General features: G+C 35.8%; 1 protein-coding gene across 1 annotated transcript in view; it reads left to right on the forward strand.

Moving 5' to 3' along the window:
• Nucleotides 1-448: 448 nt before the first annotated feature.
• The window catches only part of ZDHHC7 (zDHHC palmitoyltransferase 7), a 37,909-nt gene continuing 16,452 nt past the window's right edge, over nucleotides 449-21,905 (forward strand). The window contains exons 1-2 of the mRNA XM_074286316.1: nucleotides 449-730; nucleotides 12,507-12,587. The gene's annotated coding sequence lies outside the window, so the exon portion shown is untranslated. The remainder of the gene's footprint in view (nucleotides 731-12,506; nucleotides 12,588-21,905) is intronic.

Below are 21,905 nucleotides of genomic sequence, written 5' to 3' on the forward strand. Positions count from 1 at the left end.
AATTGAACAGAGTTTGGAAATTAGTTAGGTTCTAGGTTGTCAATTTCATAGCCGCCAGTTAATTAAGCTGCACACTGGCCTCCCGGGAGGCGGACCTTTACAACCTGCGTGCAGCGGGAGCTGCGGTGCGAGGACTTTCCCGCTCCGCCCCGGAACCGCCACTAAACAGCGGAGTGTAGGTGGGGTGGCCACCATAGTCCCTCTCCGACTCTCCCAAACCACCGAGGAGTTTTATCTCTAGGCGGAAACATCTAGGAAAATCCTGCGATTGGCTAACGGGTTTTCTCCGCCCCCCGAGCTGATCTCCAATCCCACCTTCTTGCCCCACCCGCTTTATGCCTCTCATTCCCCAGGGCCGCACCCCTCCCCGCCTGTGGCGGAAGTCGGATAACGGCCGCCCCGACCTCCGCACATGCGCCGTGCCTCCGCGAGATTACTTCCGGGGGCTGCGCTCGGCTAGGCGAGCCCTGCGCGGCGGGGTCGCCTGTGAGGCGCCGGCCGCTGCTGTGGGAGGTTCCGCTGACGAGCCGCAGCGAGCCCGGCCCGAGGGAGCCAGCGTGCGGCGGTGGCCCGGCCTCCTCCTCCCGGCGCCTGCGGCCGGGTCATGAGCTCAGCCGCATGATGTGCGCCCGCCCGCCCCGGCTGCCGCCGCCGTCGCCCGCCAGCCAGGAGGAGCCGCCGCGCCGGGCGGACCCCCGGGGCTCCCGCCCAGCCCGGCCCGGGGACCCGGGTGAGTGAGAGAGCGCGGCGGCCCGAGTCTCCCCGCCCTCTCCTCCTCCCTTTCCCCTCCCTCTCCGTCCTCTCCTCCCTTTCTCCCTCTCTTCCTTACCTCCCTCTTCTCTCTTCCATATCTCTCACTCCCTTCTCTGTCATCCCCCCTTTTTTCCGCCCGAATCTTCCCATTTAATTCTGTGCTTTTGAAAACTTAATTCTGAGAAAAGACCCCTAGAAGACCCATTTTCATCTTCCCCTCCCCCCTCTCTTTCTTTCCCTTCCTCCCTCCCCTCCCCCTTTCCCTTCCTCTCCTTCCTTCTCTCCCCTCCCCCTCCCTTCTCACTTTACTTTTCTCGGTTTGGCCTCCCAGATTGAAACGTCTCAGTGCCCGGAGCCCTTCTCGATTTTCTCTAATCCGCCACTTTCCCATGTGTAATTCCCCCCTCCCCCCATTCTTTTTATTTTTGAGACTACTCCCTGCACTCGGGTTGCACCAGTTGCCAAATCCCATTTTTTCTCTCATCTGCCACTGATTTCTTTCTCCCTCACAGAGACACCGTTTTTTACGTTTCTCTGCTGTGCATTTTTTTTTTTTTTTTTACTGAATTTAATAAAGGACCGGTTAGGAAGGGATTCTTAACCTTGTTATGTGTTTTCAGATCCCTTGGTCAGTCTAGTGGAACCTTGTAGAACCTTCTTGGAATAAGTATTTTTTAAAGCAAAAAAAAAAAAAAAAAAGGAAATCAGTTATTTAACTCTAGTTATCCCAGAGTAATGCTGCAGTCAAACCTTTGTCATTTGATTGGTAGAAAAGTTTAGAAGGATCCAAGATCAGCAAGATCTTGTAAGTAATTAATTCAAGTTGGGATTGATTCTTACTCAGGTCTTTTTGCTACATTAGGTTTAATAAGTAAAATGTTTCACTTTATTCCTTCCATAGGAAATAATAGCATTTTTTTCCTATTAATTGTAGTAAGGTAGTTAAAAATATTAGTAAAAATTCAGATTTCTGGAGCCTTCCCTGGGACTCTTCCCCCAGGTGATGAATGATCCTCCCTCTCAAACCCTCACTTTTTGTACTTTCTCTAAGGCCCTGAGCTGCCCTAGACTCTGTCCCTGTGAATAGTACCGGGAGTAGTTAAGATCTGTAGAGCTAAGATTCAGTCCCTCTCCTTTACAAATGCAAGGCTGAGACTTGCCTGAGGTCTAAGAGATAGGAAAAAATCAGGGGTGGGACTTGATACGGGATACTGTGAGATAATGTTGTGTGTATGTAAAAAGGGCAGCAATCACATCCTTATTGACATTTCATCTTTTCCCACAACCTCTGCAGTTTTTTAGTACCCTTTTTTGACCTTGGGTAAAGCTTTCCTGTATGTAAGTCCTAGTTTTCCTCATCTGTAAGGTGAAGGGCTTGAATTAGATGATTTTTTAAATATTTTTCAGCTCTAACATTCTATGACTGGGAAATCAGGTTTAGTCTGTTCTTTCCCTGTAGTCAGGACTCTTTTTACCCCCTTAAAGGTGCTATTGCTGCTTCTAAGACCCTGAACATTACCCCTTTCTCTAGTAGGAACTCTGCAGAATAATTGAGGGTTCTTCCTGCCTTATGTGGAGCCATAGGAGAGACCTGGAATAAAAACAATTAAATAAATATATTGTTAAATGGAGAATAAGAAATTGCTGATGTTTGTAATTTCCCATTTTAGGTTAGAATTCATTTAATCAGAATTCATTTCAATTTTTAATTTTCAACAAGCTTTAGTATGCTGAAATTTTTTGATTATTATAACTCTTTGCTTATAGTTGTTGTAGACATTCTTCTAAAGATGCATAGTAAGAGAATCATAATATTTTATAACTATAAAGTTCTAGTAGATAATCCCTCATATTACAGCGGTCATCAAAGTAATTTATTTTGTGGAAGTGATAGAACTTGAACTAAAATAAAATGACTGACTCCCCAATTAGGTGCATACCACATTACCTGATCAAGATTTAGTAATCCTTGTATGATATTATTATTATTATTGTGTGTGTGTGTGTGTGTGTGTGTGTGTGTGTGTGTGTGTGTAGGCAATTGGGTTAAGTGACTTGCCCAGGGTCACACAGCTAGAAAGTTCAGATTTGAACTCGGGTCCTCCTGACTTCAGGGCTGGTGCTCTATCTACTGCACCTAGCAACTTACAATAGAAAATTCTAGAAGCATAGTTAACATTATAAATGGCTGAATATTGGGAATGAGTCTAGTAAAGTGAAACTTAATAGAGATAAAGGTAAAATGTAAGGATTAAAAAATCAACTTCACTAAACCTGAAAGATCTTGGAGTTTTAATTTATTTCTGACTCAGTAAAACTTAACAGTGTGTTATGCCAAGTTATGAGATACATAGTATCCAAAAAGTAGGGAGATGTAAGTCTCTTTGTATTTTTTCTTAGTCTTATTGCATTTAGTTGCAAAATGTTTGATCTGACATTGATAAACTGAAGAGCATCAAGAGTAGTGAAGAACAGCAAAGGGCCCTGCAATCTTGCCAGATGAGGCTCACTTGAAGGAGCTGGCAATGTGTTCTGTGTAGAGAAAAGAAGATTTAATGGGGACATGTTAGCTTTTAAATATTTGAAAACATCAACTCTGCAGAACTACATTTGGTCTTGTATATGCAGAGAGGATTGGTGTAGGAAGGAAAAGCTTCCCAAAGGATATTTCAAAGTGGAATGGCATCCTTTGGGAGATGATGGATTCTTTTTCAAAGGCTGAAAGCAAATATCTAGTATATTATAGGAAGAAATTCTTTTTTGTTTAGATCTGATGGCCATTGATACTCCTTCTAATATTGTGATTGAAAGTTCATTCGTAATATTTCATCTATAAAATGGGGATAATAATGGTAACACCAACCCTAAGGGTTATTGTGAGAAATGCAATAGTGCATAAAAAGTTCTTTGTAACCTTAAAATGATATGAAAATGTTAGCTGTTTTTAGGGATAAAGACTGAGTCTGTGATTATATTGATATAGGAAACTCCTGGATTTAGGAAAGTCTCTACTAATTTATATTGTCAGATTCTTTGCAATTTAGAGTCTCAGAGAAAGAGAACAAAGAATTTAAGGGATTGGTCAGGTTCATGTGGTTGTTAGAGACCCACTATAACAAGAATGTCAAATAGAAGAGGAAGCCACTAATTTGTACTTGAGGATTCCTGTAGGTCCCATATTAATTTAGTTTTAAAATAACTGTTGTTATATTTTTGCATATTTTGTTAAATATTTCCCAGTTTTAATCTGGTTTAGGCTGCACTGTGTAATGGGCTGCATGTAGATTGGGGCCACATTTAACCTCTGCACCACACCATGCTACTTCTGTTTATCACTATTATTGTTCTTATTAATAATTTCCCTGAAAACGGGGAAGTTTGTTTTTCAGTTTCTAGAATTTATTTGATTAAGTGATTTCTAATAATCAACTAAAAAGTGATCTTAAGACAAATTTCAAAGCAGAATAAAATTGGAAGCCAGTGTGGTAATTTAAAAGACCATTTCATACCTGAATGCCATTTTCCCCTTAAAATTAAAAGATACCAGGGAAAGCCTTTTAAAAATATATTTTGTTTTTCTGTAATTTAGAATGTTAATGAATGTTAATGGAAATTAATGAAATGTTAATGAAAGTAGAACATGTTCTCTTTTTTGTTTTTGTTTTTTTAAGTTTGCAGTGTTCAAATTGTAGCTATTTAAAAAAAAATTGCAATCATGTATATGAATGTCTGTAAAGTCTTAATTGATTCCAGTAAATACAATACTTAAGCAGTCTACTGTACCTTATTTTAAGGGGGAAGTGAAAGGAATATTGTAGTCAGAGAATAGAGGTTCATATTTCAGCTTTACCACTTTTGTTACCTCTTGACTTTGGGCTAATCTTTTAACCTCCTATGACCTGTTTCCTCATTTGTAAAAGAAGCAAGTTGAACTAGATGACCTTTAGATTCTCTTCTAGTGATCCCAGTAACCCTGTGAAATTCACAAGAACAAGTAAAATGCCATATAAAAAATGAGGTAAAATCCTTATTTTTACAGATAAAGGAATGGAACATCAGACACACTCAAAGTTAGTGATACAGGCAGAACTAGCACCTAGGTTTTTCGTTTTCAAAAGGCTACTATGCATTTTTTCCTAACCTTATTTCCCACTTCTCCCAAATGAACTCAATAGTTCAGTTAACTTGGAATACTCCTTGTCTTTGGACATATTTTTATACTCTTATTTTTCCTCATTCTTTTCTCTCTGTGTAAATGATTCAGTCTTGAGCTCAATTCAGAATCCAGCTCAGTTATCATCCTCTCTGAGTGGTTTCTTGGTACCAAACTACCTATGGAAAAACTGAATTCTTCATTTTTGCTCCTTGTATAAGCACTTAACTTTATACTAGTCACATGGTACTTTGATGTATTTCTGTGTATTGACTATTTCATGTATAATTTTATATTTTATATATGTTTTATATGCCAAGATGGCTTGGCATAGATAATCAATTTGATAATTTGTGTTATCATTATGGAATTCTTTTACACTCCTCTAGATGAAAATCTATCCTTTCTTCATTCAAATCATTAAACATCTATTGAGTACCTACAATGAGAAAGTCATTGTGCCAACAGGTCAGGTTATGGGGATACAGGGACAAAAAAAAAAAAAGTCTATCAACAAGCTTAATTTTTAATTGGACTAACAACACATGCAAGTATGTTGGAAGTAATTAGAAGGGTAGTTAAATTACTAGGGTAATCCATTATTATCTGGAGTAATAAGGGAGGTAGAAGTTCTATACAGTGTGCTAGAGACCTTATTATTTTGGAAGTAACAGTACCACATGAATGTTGTATAATTATAACTACATTCTCCCTCTATGATGTTTTTTTGTTTTTGTTTTTGTTGTTCTATGGCTCTATTTTCTGGACTTCGGTTTCCTTGATACTTAGTTTTTTGTTTTGTTTTGTTTTTAATACTGTTTTATATACAATCATCCTTGATCCATGGAATAAGCACTCTATAGTTGTTATGATTAGTTAATATCTTTCAGTAGTTACTGAATAAATTTAGAGAGGGTGCAGCTTTGCTTTATCTCCTTTGTATCAATTTGAAGGTACATAAAGGGAGAAATGAACCAGTTTCTCCCATCAGACTTTTGTAGTATTATTTTTGTTGAAGTTTTCACAGGATTAGAAACTCTTAGATCTAAATTAAAGTTACCTTTTGAAACCAGATACTGTGAACATTTATTCTCTGGCATTTGCTATCTCCATTTGCATGGATATGGTTGAGAATTTAGTACATTTGTATTTGAAATCCTTTGCTACTTATTTAAATATGGGTGGGTGTGTTTCTCTGTAAATTCACTTCAAGCAAAATAAAGAAACCTTTGGAAGATCTGAAGAAGTCTAGTTTTATTTTCTTAGGACCTGGTACTTGGGGAGAGATTTCTGGCTCCTGGATGTGCAAATGTGGAATTTAAGATTCTTTTGGATTCATTTACTGGGCTGACCTTTGTAGCGACTTTTCTTGTATGATTGATTTTAATTGTGCTTCGAATTTTAAGAACTAAATGGGGCATGTGAACATTATATGTGAAAAATTTCCTCTTATTCTCATTCAAAATATAAGTGTCTTCTCAATCTTGCTAAACTTGCCATCTCCTTGCTTTACAATTTCTCTAAGGGGATTCCAAGACAATGAAGTATTTTGATTGAAAAGATCTTTCTTGAAGTAGAAAGCCATATTTTGATATTTATAATATAGATTGTGGATAATGTTAGTATAAAATTGAGGGTTGACTGTAGTTGGCATGATAAATTAATATTGTACTTCCCTTTTGAATATTCTTTAGATTCTGTAATTGGAGAGGAAAATAGTGGGTTTTGTGTTCAGTGGATAATTGCTAAGCTTTTAAAGAACAAACTAAATATTTCATGATTGCAAATTAACAGAAAGAATGTTTAAAGAACATAATTGCTACATCTGCACTTTAGTTGATTATCTAAGTTATATCCTTGTAAACTCTAGTTTCCTAACTTGCCTCAGATACCAACTTCTGAGTCCTTTCTTGATTTTCTCAGTTACTTAGTACCTTTCCCAAACTTGTCATTTTGCCTTATAATTTTGTTGTTACTTATAAGATATGAGTATTGCCTCTTTCCTTAATAGAGTGCTAAAACTCCTTGAAGATAACAAGATAGTTTCAAGATGATTTCATTGTTGTCTTTCTGTTGCTGTGTGCCTAATACAGTGCTGCACTCAGAAATATTTGATTGCTTGATCCATAGTTAACTCCTTCCTGAGGCAGTAAAAAGGCCCAGCAATTTTTTTTTTCATAAGAGGTAGTCAGTGGACAAGTAAATGGTGAGGACCATACTTTAATCCAAGCTTTCATTTAGCTCACATCCCAGTCTTTAAAATAGAGCCTGTCATAACAAGTGCTTTTAAAATACTTGTCTAATGGAATTTAGTGCCTACTTGGTGTAACACATTGCAGGTGCTATATACCAAAATCCAGGGCAGCCACTTTGGCATATGTAATAGTAATAATAAACTATTACTTATATCTTGGGTTTGTATAGCACCATTGTTTCAGAAGAGCCTGGAGCACTTTTACCTAATTTGTTTTAGTATTATTTTTCATCCTCTTGTTCGCTGCCAAAAGAAGATGTGGGTGAGCCTAAATAACTTAGGCTGAAGTCACAGTTAAAAGTAGATATCCAGTTCTAGACTGGGTTCCTGACTTGCAGCCTCATTGTTTGGCCATAGGTCATGTTTTAACAAGCCAAACTAGGCATCAGGGTTACATAATATTGTATTTATATTAGAATGAAAAATTATTACTAAAGCATCTTAAAAGATTTCACATTATTTGTCTTGTTTTTACATTCATTTACATAATTTTGGGGAAATAACTAGAATAAAATATATGCAATTCTTATATATGCTGTAGAGGCACTTATCTTTGCCCAGTTTGTACTTTGCTCTACTAGAGGTGTTTGTCCTATTACAAAAACTCTGTATTTAAAAAATAAAAAAAGTTGTAATTCCAAGATAATTCCCTAACTTTTGAAAGAGATGTCAGATTACTGTAAGACATATGGAATTAATAATTAATATTGCCCTTCCACTGTTTCTGTAGAAGGGAGAACAATGTATGTGATGGGAATTTTGATTAAGTAGAATGCATATAGGAGAAATACCTGTATTTATTCATTGTCTTGAGGAAACTGCCTCTATCATTGCAAATGTGCAGACTTATTTTTATCTTTTTTTTCTTTTTTTTAATGATCTCTGAGACCTGACTGGGTCACTAAGAGAGAATTAAGATATTAACATGTCTAAAACTGAACACTGAACTTAATTCTCTTTCCCCTCTCCAAAACTCTCCTTCCTTCCAAACTTTCCTAAGGGCAGCTAGGTGAATAGAATGGATAGAGCAATCAGTCCTGCTGAAGTCAGGAGGACCTGAGTTCAAAAATTTGGCCTCAGACACTTACTAGCTGTGTGACTCTGGGCATTTCAGAAAAATTTATACAAAGACACTCCCAAGGTTTCCCTTAACTTAAGAATTAATTGTATGACACTGGCACATGACTACCCAGCATGGCATGCCCTCACTGGAGAAGGTGCTGTGCTCTATGAGCAAAACAGAATTGAAATAGCTCAGGAAAAAAAAAAAAAAAACAACACAAAATGTGCAAAGTTAGAGACTTCAATCCCGATGTTCATAAGGGACTCTATGTGCCCGACCTATGGGCAGTGTGTTTTGAGCTCGTATTGGTCTGATCTGCTGCAGACATACTGTAACTCAACTCTAGCGCAGTGATGTCATTTTGGTCCTGTTCAAGAACAAAGGATGACAATAACCATTACTATCCAGGATGCTATCCTCATCTTCCCAGTCGCCTAAGCTTGTAGCTTAGCTGTCCTTGAGTTTTCAGTCTTTTTCACTTTTCTTATCCAGTTTTGTTCCCTCTTCTCTCCTGATACTGCCACCACTCTCTTCCAGGCCTTTATTACTTCATGCCTGAACTATTGCATTGGTCTGCCTTAAGTCTCTTTACCAGTCTAGCCTCCACTTATTTGTTAATCTTCATAAAACACAGCCTGGCTACTTCCTTCCTTCCTCCTCTTTAAACATCAGCAGTTCCCTTTCATTTCCAGCCTCTCTGCTTGCCCCTCTGTTGGTCAAACCCCTTCATAACCTGATCTTTGTGCAGATGCCTTAAACTTTACTCCTCCCCTCAATGTTTCCTATAATGTAGTGTCTTTGTCTTTGCTGTTCTCACAACATAGCCAATGAAAATGCAGCATCTGGACTTGGACTGTCTCCCATGGCTGAAATTCTCCCTCTTCATCTTTGTCTCCTGGCTTTCTTCAAGTCCCAGTTAAAACCCACTTTTAACAAAAAACCATTGTCCTCTTTAATGCTAGTGCCTTCCTTCTGTTGCTTATCTCCAGTTTGTCCAATATGTATCTTGTTTGTAGTCATATGTATTCTTATATTACTTCCCCATTAATTGAGCTTCTTGAGAGTAGGGTTAAACAATGTCTTATTTTGGCATGGCAGTGACTAGGTATTTTAAGGCTATGCTAGCTTATCCTAAGATCTGCCAAATTCTACTAAGCTGGAAATGTTTCAGGTGGGGTAAGGTTAGTAATTGTTTTCTTAGAATCAATCCAAATTTATTTAATTTAAAGAGGCTCAACTATCACCAGAACTTTTGTTCATGTTTAGGTCACCAGCAGTTCATAAAGTGGTTAAAACATACTTCTGATTGGGGGTGGGGGTGGAGATGATACCTGCAATGATTATATTAGTCTTTTAATGAATTGAAAAAGGACGCCATTTACTCTACTAGACTTTTCCAAGAGTGAAAAATGTTTATAGACTAACATTTGTGAATGGGTAGAAAAAGTAGCTTTTTTTTTCAATTCATTAAAAATGTATTAAGTATCTATTCTGTATCCCAGGCTAGGGTATGCAAAGAAGTACAAAATACTCTTTAAAGTTCTTGTTCTCCAAGGTCTTTGTAAGATATAGGAGTTGAACCCTGCTATACACTCAGTACTGCATCAGGATTACAGACAAATGGAAGAGCCTGATTATTTTCTGATGATCAGACTATATCTGGACTATTAAAGTTCACTTATTGATGCTACAGAACGAGGAGGACATTGCCATACTTGAGTATGTCTATAAAAAGTGTAGAGAATGTGTTGGACCCTAACTCTGGGTGCTAAGCTAGCTTATGAAAATTGCAAAATGAAACATCGTCTAAAATCACTAATATGAATATGTTTAGACTTGCTTGGCCCACATAAAGAATTTCTGTCTTGTAAACTATTCCTTGAACTCAGATAACCAAGTTGAACATAAGTATGTTTGGACTTGCTGAACCCATAGAAGGAATACTTACTGTAAACTGTTCCTTGAACCCAGGTAATCTAGTTGGTCTTTTGATTAACTCTGCTTTTAACAGACTCTGTGGCTAAGCTGTCTGAAAAAGATTGTTTTTAGCAGCTTTACTATTCCTAACATGGCTTAGCACCAAAATTTTGGTATAAAAGTTTTCTTCCCCCTGATCTTAATTGCCAATTAGTTACTTATGCTGCTTGGCCTGCCTGCTTTGGTGAAATAAAGCTTTGATTTAAAGAGAATCCTGTGCCAATGTTCTCACACCTACTCTGAAAAAATTGCTCTCCAGTAGCATTTTTCTTGAGCTGAAAACCCAGTTATGGGATATCCCTTGTGGATCCTAGAACTCTCTCTCAGTCAAAAGAAGTAGAGGTAGGTGCTTCATGTGATCATCATTTCAGTTAAAGGGTATTTAGAGGTAATTTACTCTCTCATTTTACATGCGAGGAAACCAAGGGGAAAAAAGGTAGCATGAGCTAGAACTCCACTCCCATTCCAAATCCAGAGTGCTTTCTGTTCTACACTACTTTCCTTATTGATCCAGGTAAACCAATGTCTCATTCTTGTCAAGCAAGCCCTTTTAAAAATTCTTTTAACCACTCCTAAGCCTCTGCTATCTATAGAAACTCAGTAAGTAGAAATTTAGTTAAGAAAGTCAAACAGTGAAAGTAAATTTGCCTCAATGTTAGTTGTCCTTGAATATCAGATGACTTTTTAAAGAAGATATTTTTAAAGTATAGGAATTAATGTTGGACCTGTGATTTCATTGATATTGGGAACTCCTGGATAAGGAAATGCCCTCTCCCATTGTAGTTTGTTACCATCTCTTTAGCACTCCTAAAGAATTGCCAGAGTCAAACAGTATGGGGTCAGAGTCAGTACTTAAGTTGTAAAAGCAACAGTGAAATTCAGGATAAATCACTTTACTGTTCAGTCAGATGATGTGTGTGTGTGTGTGTGTGTGTGTGTGTGCATGCATGCATGCATACACATCTTCATATTGTAATATGTATTTCATATATGCAAAGTATATATTCCCCTATGAATATACAATTATTTGTATATATGTGTATGTATAATCTTTATTTATTTATTTATATATATATGTATATATATGTGTATATATATATATATATATATATATATATATATATATATATATATATATATATATATATATATATATATATGTTATCTAATGATACAAAATGTAAGTTTCTTGAGGGCAGGGATGGATTGTTGGATTTATATCTTTGTTTTTTACATTTTGTTCCCATCCAGATTTTTATTAATAGCATTGATTCTCAAATTCCTTTTTTCATGATTCAGTAGATCATGAGTTTTTGAATATTGGGAATGCAGCGCTTGAGGATTTGGTTTGTTAAATTCATTTAATGACATTGGGTTTTTTTCCTTTTTTGGGAGGAAATTAGTAGATTTTCAGTCTGTATAAAGCACTGGACATAGTAGTGGATACATTTAAGAAAAACTTATTCACAGAATGTGAAACAAGAAAAATGACAGATTTGGAGAACAGAGAGAAAATATAAGAATAATTGGACTGCTAAAAAATTCTGACCAAAAAGAGAACCATGACACAGTAATGCAGGAAATAATCCAAGAAAAATGTCCTGGAATCATAGAACATGAAATAGTAGAAATAGAAAAAATTCACCAATTATCACCTCAAAGAGATCCTGTGTGGAAAACATTGGAATACTTTTGCCAAATTTCGAAACCCCCAGGTCAAAGAAACAATTTTGCAAGATGGGGAAAAATTCAAATATGCTGGAGGTACAATTAGAATTGTACAAGATTTATCAGCAGCTTAACAAAAGACTGTGGGCCCTGGAATCAAATATACCAACAACCAAAAGAACTAAGCTTGCAGCCAAAAATATATCCAATGATCTGTAATCCTAAATGAAAAAATTGGACATTCAACAAACTTGTAGATTTTCAGGACTTTCTATTAACCAAATCCAAAAATGTAACATATAAGAGCTAATATGAAAACTCAGTTTTAAGAAACAACATGGACAAATTGTTTAAATGACAAATTGTGTGTGTGTGTGTGTGTGTGTGTGTGTGTGTATGTAAGATACATATCAACAATGGGGTAGCTTAAGGTAAAAATAACAATCACACATTCTTGCTCTTAGTGTGTACAATGTATTTCTGGTTCTGCCTCCTTCGCTTAGCATCAATTCATATAAATCTTTCCAGGCATTTCTAAAATCAGCTTGTTTATCATTTTTTATGGAACAATAATACTCCATTAATAGAACAAATATATTCATTAGATTATTTTAATAATTGGATTTTTCCTTTTTCAGATCATATCATATATGACAATATGCACCTTAGCCTGAAGAAAAGGCATAATGTCCAAGGAACATTAAAAAAAAGTCTGTGAGGTAAGTTAAGTCAGTTTATGGATATGGTCTATGGTTTTTCTTTTATCTTTTGGAACATTAGAGATTTATTTTAAGTAGGCTTGATTGTTACTTTAAAAGTTAAGACTTCTTGGGTGTGGTGTGGGGCATGCCTGTAGTCCTTGAGGCTGGCATGTCAATTGAGTTAGGAAGTTTAGACCTATAAAAGAGTTAAAGCTGATTGTGTCAGCACAAACTGACACCAATAAAGTAAGCCCTGGGAATTGGAAGATTAGTCATCAAGCTGCCTAAGAAGAAGAGTGCCAGCACAGATTAGAAAATGGAGTAGGTTACAGTTTCTGTGCTGACCAGTATTGGTATTGGGCCCCTGAGTGGCCTATATTACATAGATCCAGCTTTAGGTAAATAAATAAATAAATATCATGTGGTCAATGTAATGGTAAAATAATTTCAGAGGGAACTCTTTATAGCTGATTCAGCTTGGCTTGGTTTGTTTTGTCCCTTTAAGAAATTAGTTCTTAAGGCAGCCTACAGTCGTAGTAAACATCTGTGGCATATTTTAGTACAATGCTGTCACTTATGTGACTTAATATATTGTGTTTTTGTGATTCTTGAAAAATTCTGGTTCATTCCTTTTCCTCTGTGACCTTATCTTACAAGGAGTTGCTAGGATCAGACTAGTAATGGTTACATTTGGGCTAGGGGAACATAGATTTCTTAGTGATTCTTGTTTTCAAATGGGAGGTGCATTTTTTTTAATAGCTTTTTATTGACAAGGGGTCCCTTTCCCTTCTTTAATATCTCTTTGGGATATAAGCCCAGTAGTAACACAACTGGATCAAAGAGTGTGCACAGTTTGCTAACTTTTTGGGCATAATTCCAAATTTGCTCTCCAGAATGGCTGGATCCATTCACAAATCTACTAACAAGTATCTAGCATCAGTGTCCCAGTTTTCTCTCATCTCCTCCAACATTCCTCACTATCTTTCCTGTTATCTTAGCCAATCTGTAGCCAATCTGACAGGTGTGTAGTGGTATCTCAGAGTTGTCTTAATTTGCATTTCTCTGATCAATAGTGATTTGAAACACCCTTTCACATAAGTAGAAATAGTTTCAATTTCATCATCTGAAAATTGTTCATATCCTTTGACTATTTATCAATTGGAGAATGGCTTGATTTCTTTAAATTAGAGTCAATTCTCTATATATTTTGGAAATGAGGCCGTTATCAGAACCTTTAACTGTAAGAATGTTTTGGAAGATGTATTTTCTTTTTTTTTTTTTTTTCAAGTTGAAACCAAGTCTTCCTATTTTTTTTTTTTTTTTTTTTTTTTTTTATTTTATAATTATAACATTTTTTGACAGTACATATGCATGGGTAATTTTTTACAACATTATCCCTTGCACTTACTTCTATTCAGATTTTTTCCCTTCCTCCCCCAACCCCCTCCCCCAGATGGCAAGCAGTCTTATATATGTTAAATATATTACAGTATAATTTAGATACAATATATGTGTGTAGAACCGAATTTTTTGTTGCACAGGAAGAATTGGATTCAGAAGGTAAAAATAACAGTTTACATTCATTTCCCAGTGTTCCTTTTCTGGATGTAGCTGGTTCTGTCCATCATTAATCAATTGGAATTGGATTAGTTCTTCTCTATGTTGAAGAAATCCACTTCCATCAGCATACATCCTCGTACAGTATCATTGTTGAAGTGTATAATGATCTTCTGGTTCTGCTCGTTTCACTCAGCATCAGTTGATGTAAGTCTCTCCAAGCCTCTCTGTATTTCTCCTGTTGGTCATTTCTTATAGAACAATAATATTCCATAACATTCATATACCATAGTTTACCCAACCATTCTCCAATTGATGGACATCCATTCATCTTCCAGCTTCTAGCCACTATGAAAAGGGCTGCCACAAACATTTTGGCACATATAGGACCCTTTCCCTTCTCTAGTAGTTCCTTGGGGTATAAGCCCAGTAGTAGTATGGCTGGGTCAAAGGGTATGCACATTTTGATAACTTTTTGGGCATAATTCCAGATTGCTCTCCAGAATGGTTGGATTCTTTCACAACTCCACCAACAATGCATCAGTATCCCAGTTTTCCCACAGCCCCTCCAACATTCATCGTTATTTGTTCCTGTCATCTTAGCCAATCTGACAGGTGTGTAATGATACCTCAGAGTTGTCTTAATTTGCATTTCTCTGATCAATAGTGATTTGGGAAGATGTATTTTCAAACTTTTTTTTTTTTTAGCTGAGGTAATTGGGGTTAAAGGACTTGTCCAAGGTCACACAGCTAGGACATAGTAAGTGTCTGGGGCCAGATTTGAATTCAGGGCCAATGTTCTCTCCACTGCACCATCTAGCTGCACTGCAATATATTTCTTAAATATTTTGTAAAATCATTATCCTCCACATTTATATAGAAAAAAAAGTTGTTAGGATTCTTACAAGGAGGTAAGCCATTGGAATGAATAGAGACAATAATTTATCTAATTCAGTATGATTAATCTGATCCTACAAGGAGATATTATGGACCAGAACTTGAAACAAGGTAGAGTGGAATTGAGGAGACAATGGTTAAATCTAATTTAGCATTGATTTAATCCTACAACAAATAATGGTTTCCTAATTATGAAATGATTGGTGTATACTCAATGTACACCATATAAGCAAAAGAAGCTCTCAGGACCAAGGAGGACTTTGGGAAAACTTCTCGGGAGATTCAGAGTGAAGATTCATTCCCACTTCAACCTTCGTGCTGGCTGGAGACATTTGGAACCAAGGAGAGATATAGGCCTCTAAGAAAGTTAATCTGGCCCAGGAAAAGATTCAGGATTTTGAAGGACACAATAAAGGATCTGGATTTTAACTCCTGGCTGCATTTTGGGATTATTGAATTGAACTGAAACTAAGGCTGCCTCCAGAAGCTCCCCAAGAAATCTCCTCCCAGAGAACGATTACTATTTAGAGAACAAAACATCACAAAAAGGTTTTTGTTTGTTTTCTGTTTATTTGGAGAAGTTAAAGAATTAAAGAACGAGAGAGGTCTAGAGATCTCTTCGTTCCTAGTCTAGTGGGCCTTCTTTATTTTCTTGTTTTTAGATTTTGTAAGCTTTCTTTGGCTTTCGTAAACAGAAACTAAAATCCTTTAATGTGATGAATTGTGTTTGAATTTAATTCCTAAAGAGAGTTTTCAAACTTGAGCATAAATGAAAAGAGAATATTTTGTTTCAGATATTCTTAACTGGTTGTCAGTATTCTCTTAGTTCTCCATTTTCCATTGATGACTACTTGTCTTTGATATATGGAACATCATATATGCTGGCTAAGTCATCCTTCTCCTGATTTTTCAGCTTTTCTTTTGTGTATATTCTTCTCCCATCAAACTGAGTTTCTTGAAGGCAGAGAAACTTTGTCTTTTACCTTTTTTTGTATCCCCAGTGCTTAGTGCTATACCTGGGACATTGAATTGAATCCACTTAGCTTTATCTTGTGTGCTTGGAGCTGTAGCTTATCCTAAATAGTGTTACCCATTTTATAGACCTCAGAGGCCATCTAGTCAGACTCTTTTCTTTTACAGTGCTCCTGACTAGCAGACATAAAATTTCTGCAAGATGACATCCAGTGAGGGGAGAATGTAGGACCTCATGAAACTGCCTATTCCACTTTTGGAGAGCCCTAATTGTAGACATTTTTCTTTAGATGAAATTAAAAATCCACCTTCAATGGCTGACTTCTATCTTTAGACTTTTGAATGCCACTTAAATCTTTCAACATGTCAATAGATATCCAAGCTCTTGTTTCATTATATTCCATAGGAAATGATTCCATTCCAAAGAATATTCCATATTCAGTAAGTAGAACCTCTTGGGAGCCTTAGGCACTAAAAGACTGTGCATTCCTGATCTTCCGTTCATCTACTTATAACCAATTATCTACAGTAAAGAATCCTTTATGGACATTATCTCCTCTCTTCCTCCTCCCCTCAAATCTCCCCACTTTTCTGGTTTCATTATTAAAGCTAAAATGATGTTACTGAAGTCTTCTCTGCCTTAAAGTTACATTTACACTGGAGCTTCTCTTAGCTCTGTTTCTTAGGTATTTCAACTGTCCTCACAGGAAAAAGTGTCCCATAAGCTGCTTGCCAAAAACTCAAACTTCTTGTACTGATTTCCTTATCTGAAGAATGTGGAAATTGTATTAGAGGTGATTTCCAAGCACTTCTCTGGATTCAGTGAGTTGTTTAGAATGATTAGCCAGTATCACAGTATAAAATATAATAACTGTGTGTATATATGTTATTACATAAATATAAAACTTTTTACTTTTCAAGTTTGGTACAGTTTGAACACCTTTAGATTTGCAGTCAAATCCATGCTTTGCTTTTTCCCTCTGTGGTTTTGGGCAAGTCATTTAAACTCTAGGTGTATTGGACTACATGGCTACTATCACCCTGCTGGCTCTAAATGTAATATTTGAAGTTACTAAGTATTTACTAATCAAGCATCTTCTTGACTGCTAACAATAGAATGTTTTCCAGTTTCTCTTAAAAATAAACTTCGCATGAATTAGTATTAAATCAGTAGTGATTTTGATATTAAGAGTAACTCTAGGTGTTATTCTTTAATGGGCATAGTACTTTTTATTTTTTATTTTATTAATTTTATAATTATAACATTTTTCTTGATAGTACATATGCATGGGTAATTTTTTTTTACAACATTCTCCCTTGCACTCTCTTCTGTTCTGAATTTTCCCCTCCTTCCCTTCACCCCTTCCCTTAGATGGCAGGCAGTCCTATACATGTTAGCTATGTTATAGTATATCCTGGATACGATATATTGTGTGCAGAAGCGAATTTTTTGTTGCACAGGAAGAATTGGATTCAGAAGGTAAAAATAACCTGGGAAGAAAAACAAAAATGCAAGTAGTCCACATTCATTTCCCAGTATTCTTGTCCTGGATGTAGCTGATTCTGTACAACATTGATCAATTGGAACTGAATTAGATCTTCTCTTTGTTGAAAATATCCACTTCCATCCTCATAACAGTATTGTTGTTGAAGTGTATAATGATCTCCTAGTTCTGTTCATTTCACTCAGCATCCAAGCCTCTCTGTAGTCATCCTGCTGGTTATTTCTTACAGAACATTAATATTCTATAACATTTATATACTATAATTTATCCAATCATTCTCCAATTGATGGACATCCAGCCACTACAAAAAGGGCTGCCACAAATATTTTGGCACATATAGGTCCCTTTCCATTCTTTAGTATTTCTTTGGGATATAAGCCCAGTAGTAGCACTGCTGGATCGAAGGATATGCACAGTTTGATAACTTTTGGGGCATAATTCGAATTTGCTCTCCAGAATGGTTGGATTCTTTCACAATTCCACCAACAATGCATGAGTTTTCCCACATCCCCTCCAACATTCATCATTTTTTCCTGTCATCTTAGTCTGACAGGTATATAGTGGTATCTCAGACTTGTCTTAATTTGCATTTCTCTGATCAGTAGTGATTTGGAACACTTTCATATCAGTGGAAATAGTTTCAATTTCATCATCTGAAAATTGTCTATTCATATCCTTTGATCATTTATCAATTGGAGAATGGCTTGAATTCTTATAAATTAGAGTCAATTCTCTATATGTTTTGGAAATGAGGCCTTTATCAGAACCTTTAACTGTAAAAATGTTTTCCCAGTTTGTTACTTCCCTTCTAATCTTGTTTGCATTAGTTTTGTTTGTACAAAAGCTTTTTAATTTGATGTAAGCAAAATTTTCTATTTTGTGATCAATAATGATCTCAGTGCCTCAACTTCTATTTTTCCTCACTGTCTTTTAAACACTGTGTAATATGGTTTCTAGGCCCATCATTCTCCTGAAACTGCTTTCCCCAAAGCTACTGATGCTTTCTTAATAACTAGATCTAATGGCCTTTTTTTTCCTCAATCTTTGTCCTTCTTGACCTGTAGTATCTGACATGGTTGGACACAGGTCCAATCTCATTAAGTTTTTGTCACTACTCTCCTGCTTCTCTTACTTCAAATCACTTCTCAGTTTGTCACATAGAAGTGGCTAACATTTATATAGTTTTCACTGTGTCAAGTACTAAAGTAAAGGGCTTAATGTTTCACAAATATGATTTCATTTGATTTTCACAATAGCTCTACAAGGAAGTGGCTCTTATTATCCCCATTTTATAAGCACATTGAGGCACCAGGTAAGTATCTGAGATTGGATTTTTGAATTCTGTTCTTCCTGACTTTAGACCCAGTATTCTATCCATCACACTATCTGGTTGTATCCATGCTGCTTGTTGACTTGACTTATGATTCTTTGGTGATCTTTGCTGATTTTTCCTCTAGGTTCCATCCAGTTTCCAGGGGTTGGCCCCCATGCTTTGGCCTGGGCCTTCTTCCTCCCAAATGGTGTGTGTCCTAGATAGAAAAGGTCCTGCATAAACAAATTAGGGGAAATATTTTTTAAAAATTAACTTTCAGATCTATGAATAGGAGAAAAACTTAGAACCAAATAAGAGAGGGTCATAGAATAAAATGGATAATTTTGACTACTTAAAGTTGAGGTTTTTATTTATTTTACAAACCAAATAAAGATGAGATTAAAAGACAAATGACTGGGGACAAAATTTTGTACTAAGCTTCTCTGATAAAGGTTTCATTTCTAAGATATATAAAGAACCAGTTAAAATTTATAGCAAGAGCAGGAGCCATTTACCATTTGATAAATGGTCCAGGGATATGAACTAGTAGTTCTTAAAGGTAGAAACTTTATAGCTGAGAAAGAAATGGGGAAAAAAATATATTACAAAAAAGGTTCTAAATCATTGCTAATTAGAGAAGTGCAAATTAATTCTTGTTTTAATCTCTGCTTTTAAAAAAGATTTAAAAGAAAGTAAATCCCTGGATTCCATTTTGTGATTGAGATTTCATTTCTTATCAAAGTGACAAACATGATCCTTCCCTCCAAAAAAAAAAAGAAAATGATAAATATTGAAGGGGTGGGGTAAGGAAAACAATTATTTGGAATCCTGCCATCATCCTTTAGCTTTCCTCCATTTTGCTCTGGCTAATTTTTAAGAATATTTGTACATCTTTCCTTAAAATTTTAGGATAGCTAGGTAGTACAGTGGATAGAGAGCACCAGCCCTGAAGTCAGGAGGACCTGAGTTCAAAGCTGGCCTCAGACAACTGAATAAGTACTTCCTAGCTGTGTGGCGTTGGGCAAGTCACTTAACCCCAGTTACCTTAGCAAAAAAGAAAAAAGAATTTTCCCATTGCAATTGTATTGTTTAATCTTCATTTTCAGATAAGGTACTAAGTAGCAGAACTGGAAATTGAAAAGTTCTTTGATTCTAAATCTGGTGTTCTTTCTATGATATCACAGCACTAAGAACAAGTTTTATCTTTAAAGTTAAGAGTATTGTGTGGGGCAAGGACAGGCTAAATATCTATTTTTAAAGCTATGTTTTTTTACATGCTTAGGGGATAAAAAGTTAATAACTACTGAATTATACAAGTTGTTCAGCAATGTCATATTTAGATTTTGGGGAGTTGCTTCTATGTAACTCTTTAATCTATTTAAAATTTAATCTCCTTTATCCATTTAACCCTGCTCTCTAAATTTTATGTAAAATTTATTTCATATTGAGTTATTAATTCTTATTTGGTAGTTCTTACCACTTTACTTTCTTTTAAATCTTTTCTTTTCCTTTGACTTTGTTCTGTGAAAAAAGTATATGTCTTTTTTTGTGCTCTTTATATATCCCATAAAGTGAGTCTGCAATGCTTTTCTCTTTCCCAATAACTATTTTCCTTTTTATTTTCTCCTTGCTCTCAAGGTTTTCTTAATTTATATTAATTTTCTTTTTGGTTTTACATTGAGTTCTCAATTTTTTTTAATCATTCATCTTAGAACAATTTTTTTTTTTTTAAGGAAGTAAAATTAAACTGTTGAGCAAAATCAGTCAAATAAACTATAAAGATCACCTGGTCTAAATCCCTTACTTTATAGATAATAATTAAGTCCAACAGAGGTTAAGTGATTTGCCAGGGATCACTCAAATGATGAGACTAAATTTGAATCCACATTTGCCTGCCTTCCAGTGCAGCTCTCTGTCTGCCCTACATTATTTGCAAAGGAAGTTGAATGTTCTCAGTTCTTTTCTTAGACCAAGCTTGGTCTTTATAATTATCTAGTGTCCAATTCCCCTTTTGTTGTTGTTGTTGTTCCTATTTTCATTGTGTATATTGTTTTCCTGGTTAAGTTTAACTTCACTCTATCAGTTTTATACTCATACACATACAACAATATAGAATTCTCATTTATAGTTTCTTATAAGACAGTAGTGCTGTATTAATTTGTGTACTAGAATTTGTTAATCATTCTTTAATCTTTGGTCACCTAATCTGTTTCTACTTTCTTGTTACCACAGAAAATCTACTATGAATATTTTAATACATATGGACTTTTTTTTCCCCAGTCTTTAATATATATCTCTCAAACACGCGCACACACACACACACACACACACCCCTCTGTTTAGGGATTTTTGGGATCAAAGAGTATGGACATTTCAAAATTTCATAGCTTCACTAATAGTGTTTTTAATGTACCTATTTGCATATTTCTTAGTGATTTGGAGTAGTCTTTTTAAAAATAAATTTATTGATATTCTTTGACTTTTTACAGCATCAGAATTTCTCTCAGTGTATTCTTTTCCCATTCTCAGATAGCCATTTCATATAACAAATAATATTTTTAAAGGAAAAGAAAAAGAGGAAGAAGAAAGCTGTCTATATATACAGAGAACCACACCCATAGACCTCCCACTTTTTCAAGAAGTGGGGTGAGGGTGTCTTCTCATTTCTCTTATTTGGAGCAATAATTGTTCTTGGTAATTTTGCAGTATTCCTTTTTTGATTTTTGATCTTTTCATTTATATTGCTATAGTCATCACCTGTTCTCCCCCCCCCCCCCCCTTAGGTGTGCTTATTTCATTCTATATCAGTACCTGTTAAGTCTGCACTTTTCTGTATTTATCATGGTTGTCATTTCTCATGGCACCATAATATACTCTGTTACATTCACATAGAACAATTTGTTTAGCAATCCCTCAATTGCTGGACATTTACTTAATTTCCAGTTTTTTGGGTTTTTTCCTACCATAAAAGGGCTGCTATAAATATTTTAGTGTTTATGGGGACTTTATTCTTGTTTATGAACTACATGGGATATAAACCTAGTAGTGGAAACTCTAGGTCAAAGAATATGGTTATTTTAGACACTTTTATTT

Source organism: Sminthopsis crassicaudata, chromosome 2 (assembly GCF_048593235.1).
Source record: "Sminthopsis crassicaudata isolate SCR6 chromosome 2, ASM4859323v1, whole genome shotgun sequence".
NCBI lineage: Eukaryota > Metazoa > Chordata > Mammalia > Dasyuromorphia > Dasyuridae > Sminthopsis > Sminthopsis crassicaudata.